Genomic DNA, 7159 nt, shown 5'->3' with positions numbered 1-7159 from the left:
TAACCCCTTTTCCCCATGAAAGCATGCCTCTCTCTTTGTCTCCTGCCTAAAGCTTCCTGTGTGGCTTATAGATTCTAAGGCTAGAAGGGACCTTTGGGATCATCTAATCTGATCTGTATAACACAGGCCACAGAACTTCCCCTAAATAATTCTTAAAGTCTTAGAAAATTGTCCCATCTTGATTATAAAATTGTCAGTGATGGGAGACTCTACTATGACCCTTGGTAAATTGTTCCCAGGGGTTAATTACTTACTGTTTAAAATGTACATCTTATTTCCATTCTGAATTTGTCTTACTTCAACTTCCAGCCATTGGCTAATGTTAGACATTTTTTTATCTGCTAGGCTGAAAGCCAATTAAATATTTGTTCCCCCTGTAGTTTGTTACACATAGTAATAGACACCCCTTTCTTTGTTAAGATACTTAGATTGAGCTCATGTTTTGTAATCCTTGACTCTTCTCTATTTTCTCTTCAATTTATCAACATTAAGCTTGGAGATGAGCACCAGAAGTAGATACAGTATTCCAGAAGCAATTATAGCAATGCCAAATATCCTCTCTACCCCTACACAAGATTCCTGTTCGTGAATCCCAGGATCGCATTAGCTCTTTTGGCCATAACCTCACCCTGGGAGCTCATGTTCCAGTGATTATCCACCATGACCTCCAAATCTTTCAGAGTCGCTGCTTTCCAGCATAGAATCCCTCATTGTGTAAAAACGGCCTCTGTTCTTTGTTCCTAGATGTATACATTTACATACTGTTTGTGCCTAGTTTACCAAGCAAACCGTATCACTCTGATTCAGTGATTTGTCCTCTTCATGATATACCACTTCACCCTTTTTTGGGTCATCTGCAAGCTTTATCAGTGTTGATTTTTTCTTCCAAGTCATTGATAAAAATCTTAAATAGCACAGGGACAAGAACTGATCCCTTGAGATCCACTCGAAACAGACTTGCCCAGTGATGATTCTCCATTTATAGTTACATTTTGAGACCTGCCAGTTTTTAATCCATTGAATAGATGCCATTTTAAATTCCAATTTTTTAATAAACTTTGTGTAGTATCAAGTCAAACACCTTACAGAAGTCTAAGTATATTACATCAAAATTGAGTCCCTAAAGTTGCCGTGTCCCTCAAATCTATATGTACCACTACAAACTTCTGGTTCATTTGTCCTGATGCTGGTTGTTTTCTGGTTTCAAAACCTCTAAAGCCCCTAAAGATCAGGAGGAAATACAGGGGCACACAGAGCTCCTGGCATGGGGGGAGACTAGGACTCTGGCACAATGGGGAAGGGGGGGTACACAGACCCTGGCAAGAGAAGGAAGGAAGGGCTAGCACACAACTACTGGTGAGGGAAGAATGGGGGAGATGAAAGCATGTTTCTCAGACTAGAGCAGTTAACTATAATGACTACTCAGATCAGTGGATAGATATACTAATGAGGTTGACTGGAGCGCGGAGAAGCCACTCCAGCTCCAGTCAACCTCCTCATTTCCTCTTTCTCCAATGCCAGGTTCCCTATTCTGCCCACCACACCATGCCAGGTGCTATGTGTACGACATACACACCAAGCCAGGGGCTCAGTTTGCACCCCCATTCTCCCTATACCAGGTTCTCCATCCCCCACCCCATGGGATTCTGTGTGCACCCTTCCCCCCTTTATACCAGGAGTGTGTGCACCCCCTCCAACTCATTTTTCTTATCTCTTTGAGGATGTTAGAATTTTAACTTGTACTGAGAGGCTGGGCAGAGTTAAGTTTGGGGATATTGTAGAATCTTAGAAATGTAGGGCTGGAAGGGACCTTGAGGAGTCATCAAGTTCAGCTGTCTGCTGAGGGAGGATCATGAAAGTATAGACATCTTTAACAGGAGTTTGTCCAACCTATTCTTAAAAGCCTCCAATAATGGGAATTCCACAACTTACCTTAGAAGGATATTCCAGAGCTTAACTTCTTAGAATTAGAAAGTTTTTCCTTCTATCTAACCTCAAAATCCCTAGCTTCACATTAAGCCCATTACTTCTAGTCCTACATCCAGTGGACATGGCAATCAATTGATCATACTCCTCTTTAGAATAGCCCTTTGTCAAGGTTCCTTCCCTACTCTGAACTCTAGGGTACAGATGTGGGGACCTGCATGAAAAACCCCCTAAGATTATTTTTACCAGCTTAGGTTAAAACTTCCCCAGGGTACAAACTATTTTACCTTTTGTCCCTGGACTTTATTGCTGCCACCACCAAGTGTCTATCAAATATAACAAGGAAAGAACCCGCTTGGAAACGTCTTTCCCCCCAAAATTCCCCCCCCAAGCCCTACACCCCTTTTCCTGGGGAGGGCTTGATAAAAATCCTCACCAATTTGCATAGGTGAACACAGATCCAAATCCTTGGATCTTAAGAACAATGAAAGAGAAATCAGGTTCTTAAAAGAAGAATTTTAATTGAAGAAAAAGTAAAAGAATCACCTCTGTAAAATCAGGATGATAAATACCTTACAGGGTAATCAGATTCAAAACAGAGAATCCCTCTAGGCAAAACCTTAATTTACAAAAAGACACAAAAACAGGAATATACATTTCATTCAGCACAACTTATTTTATCAGCCATTTAAACAAAACAGAATCTGACGCGTATCTAACTAGATTGCTCACTGATTTTTTACAGGAGTTCTGACCTGCATTCCTGCTCTGGTCCCAGCAAAGGCAAAAACACAGACAGAGAGAACCCTCTGTTCCACCCCCACCTTTGAAAGCATCTTGTCTCCTCATTGGTCATTTTGGTCAGGTGCCAGCAAGGTAATCTTTAGCTTTTTAACCCTTTTCAAGTGAAAGGGTTTTCTTCTCTGGCCAGGGGGGATTTAAAGGTGGTTAGCCTTCCCTTTATATTTATGATATATTCATATCCCTTATATTCCCCTGCTCCCCAGTCTTTTCTCAAGATTAAACTTAACCCAAATTCAACCTTTCTTCATAAGTCAGGTTTTGTAAACTATCAGTTTTGTTGCTATCCTCTGGACTGTCTCCAGTTTGTCCACATCTTTCCTAAAGTGTGGTGCCCAGAAATGGACACTATTTCAGCTGAGCCCTCACCAGCATCAAGTAGAGCAGGACAATGACCTTCCCTGTCTTGCATACACCACTCTTGTTAACACACCCCAGAATGATATTAGCCTTTTTCTCAACTGCTTCACATTCAATTTATGATCCACTATAACCCCCAGATCCTTTTCACCAATACTTCTGCCTAGACAGTTATTCCCCATTTTGTAATTGTGCATTTGATTTTTCCTTCCTAAGTGAAGTACTTTGTACTTTATTGAATTCCATTTTGTTGATTTCAGACCAATTCTTTAATTTGTTACGGTTGTTTTGAATTCTAATCCTGTCATCCAAAGTGGTTGCAACTCCTCCCAGCTTGGTGTCATCTGGGAATTTTATAAGCACATTCACTTCCATTATCCAAGGTCATCCAAGAGAAAATATTGAATATTAATGGACACAGGACTGACCCCTGTGGGACTGCACTAGAAACATGCTCCCAGTTTGACAGTGAACCATTGATAACTACTCTTTGAGTATAGTCTTTCAACTAGTTGCACACCCACATTACAATTTAATCCAGACCACAATTTTGTAGTGTTTATGAGAATATCTTGTAGGACTGTCTCCAAAACCTTACTAAAAATCAAGATATCTGGCAGCTACCACTTCTCCCCTTACACTAGGCCAATATCCCTATCAAAGAAGAAATTTAGTTAGTTTGACATGATTTGTTCTTGACAATAAACATGCTGACTATTCCTTATAACCCTACTATCCTCCAGGTGCTTACAAGTTATGGTTAATTCATTTGTTCCAATATCTTTCCAGGTATCAAAGTTAGGTTGCCTGGTCTATAATTCCCAAGGTTCTCTTTGTTCCTCTTTTTAAAAATAAGTACTATGTTTGCCCTTCTCCAGTCCCCTGGGACCTCACTCATCCTCCAGGATTTTTCAAGGATAATTGCTAACAGTTCTGAGATTGCTTCAGCTAGTTCCTTAAGTACCCCAGGATGAATTTCACCAGGCCATGCTGACTTGAATATGTCTAAACTATTTCTTTAATCTGTTCTTTCCCTATTTTGGCTTGCATTCCTTATGCTTTGTTGTTAATACTAATTATGTTGAGAATCTGGTCCCCTTTACCTTTTTAAGGAAGACTGAAGAAAAATAAAAAGAAAAGGAGTACTTGTGGCACCTTAGAGACTAACAACTTTATTAGAGCATAAGCTTTCATGAGCTACAACTCAAAGCTTATGCTCTTATAAATTTGTTAGTCTCTAAGGTCCCACAAGTATTCCTTTTCTTTTTGCGAATACAGACTAACACGGCTGCTACTCTGAAACCTGAAGAAAAATAGGCATTAAACACCTCATGTTTCTTGATATCAATTATTAGCTCTCCACTAAGTAGATCTACATTTTCCCTCATCATTCTCTTCATCCTAATGTTTTTAAAAAACCTATTCTTATTACCTTGCATTAGCCATTGACAGATTCCAGGATATCAACAACTGGTTCTCTGATCTATAGACCATTACAGAGGTGGTTGAAGCTTCTGGCGCTACTAACCAGATGCCTGGGGCTCCATGTGTCCCTTGTTTCCCCATTTCAGTTTTTTTGCCACAATCCATACTGATCTGGCCTTTGATGCTTATAACATTCTCTGAAATTTTGGAATTGAATGGTTGTAGTTTTCAAAAGTTATTGTGATTCAGTCCAGATGAAGAAACACCTTGAGTTGAGTGTTAGATCTCACTTTGCCCAAGCAAAAAAGTTCAGGAGAAAACTTCTTCCCACATTTTTTACAAAATTGTATTTGTTATAAAGGTGATTCTTAAAAGGGAGCCTTATTACTCTGAACCTGTCCAGGATAAAACTGCTTTTAGTTCACTTCCAAAAGGCATCAATTTACATATCTCTGCAGTTGAAGAAATCCCAGACCTTCATCTTCCTGTAGCATTCATATGATTGTGTGCAGCAATGCTTTTATACGCATCCCACTCTTTTCCAAATCATTTTCCATAAGACTAATCAATATTTTTTTATTTCAAGCCCCTCCCTTAATATTTTAAGTCACCTTTGCCTGTGTTAACATGAAGAGAGCTTTAATTTGTTCCGTTCAGCTGCAGAGTGCATCTCTTCAGTATTTCCTTGCCGGTATCTAACTGGCTATCGTCATTAATAGATAGCCAGCTAAGCACAGCGAGAACTTGTTAAAATTAATTGTCCTGGCTTTTCCCTGATACTGTAAATGCTTCAGCTATTAGAGAAATTTGAGAGGGGGGGTTAAAAAAAAACCTCACAGCAGCATATTGTTAACCCAAACTGTGTAAATCTTGAAATCCTGTGTTTATTGGAGGACTTTCTGCTCAGTTTGGGAATGCTCATGTTCCAATCATGTAGCTCCAGACTGAGATAAGAGTAACCAAGCTAATCGAACACAGGCATTACCAACAAAATTTATGCCATGCAGACTGACTTCTCATTCCTGCAGAAATATAACTAGCCTGGTTTACAAAAAATCTCCACCTGCTCAGAAACAAGTTTTCCTAACACCTCTTGGGCCTCAGTAAAGAGCTGGTCACTGGGACTCTTTCCTTTTAACTAAAGCAATATATTGAGTGCAGTTCAGATTTAAAGGGACTTTAAAAAGAACTACACCAGCAGCTGATGTTCTATTCTAATCCAGGATGAACAGGCAGCTCACTCAGTGAAAGAGCAATAGTTTTCCATAACAGCCAGTCCATTACAAGGTAATAGGGAAACAGGTGACAGAGTGATAAGGTAGAACAGTTAAGAAATCTTTATAGATGGGGTGAGGTCTTATTATAGTTGTGGCTATACTATACTGTTGAGTTCCTAAGGGGTATGAATCAGTACTGGGTGTTAGAATTGATAACATGGTCTTTAATTTGAATCCAAATTACAGACTTATACCCAAGCTCTAAATACAGAGTAAAGTAAATCAAATAGCAGCCTTTTTATAATTCATTCTATTAATTTCCTCAGTAATCTTTGTAGCTGAGCCCATTGCTTAAGATTCAAAAGTGGTCTCTGCTCTGGAAGGAATGGCTAGCATATGGCATACAGTCATTTGTAGATATTCTGAAGGAGGACAGGATTTACATTTACAACAGAAATGGAAATACACATCAAAATGGAATGTAACAAGGCTGTGCTGAATAGACAGACTGCTAAGCTCACATGCTTGTAGGCATCATTAGAAAAAGCACCCTGAAACAAGGGTGACAGAGAAACAAGATCATTTTGTGAAGGGAAGGGTCATATAGTCTATACCCTGTCTTGCTGCAAGAGGGACCCGCCCTCTTAATGAGCAGAACCAGACACATATGGTAATGTCTCCCATGGAAATTGACCCACTGCTGAAAATAGTTTTATTCTGTCTGCACTAGCAGTTAAACTATTTTCAGCTCCATTACAGAAAGTGTGGTTGAGACTTTCCTTTGCTAACAGCCATTTTCAGCAGCAGGTCATTTTCCTAGTGTAGAGAAGGCTCAAGAATGTCTGTCCTTGCCTTAATTGCTCACATACCACTGGCCTTTCTAGATCATTTGGCTAAGAAACCATCTACCATAAATCTTGCCTTCTTTAGTTTCAGATTACGACCACAGTTGGTTGAGCAGCTCCTTCCATAAATTCTTACACACACAGCATGATAGAATCTGGTCATGTTTAACTCTAGCAGTCTTTCCTGCCATTATCCAGATTAATCTTATCTGTTCAATACTATCTTCCCATTTTGTCCTGACAAAGTCAGTGATTAGCCCTGACCACAAAAATTACAGCTGTAGCCAGCTGAGGACCTTCTACAGGAGAAGGTGCCATTAGTAATTTATTGCTGTTGTGCCCGTTTACTGCCACATGCTACCACCCCCTTTCCTATAATCCTAGGTCTCTTTCTTCCAGGTGCATTGCTCTTTGAGTCCTTGTCCTACCACTAATATTAGCATACGGGGGGAATGTTCTCTGTATAGACTACAAACATACAGAAATTGGCTGGTTTTCAAACCCAGGATAGGATAGCTATTTTCATATGTGCAGTTTCTAATATGATGGGCAGTGCTCCCCCATCCCTGGCTCTGGCCCAGGCCC

The sequence above is a fragment of the Dermochelys coriacea genome, chromosome 12 (genome assembly GCF_009764565.3).
Source record: "Dermochelys coriacea isolate rDerCor1 chromosome 12, rDerCor1.pri.v4, whole genome shotgun sequence".
In the NCBI taxonomy this organism is placed as follows: domain Eukaryota; kingdom Metazoa; phylum Chordata; order Testudines; family Dermochelyidae; genus Dermochelys; species Dermochelys coriacea.
The sequence above is the reverse complement of the archived record's forward strand: the minus strand, read 5'-3'. Positions refer to the sequence as shown.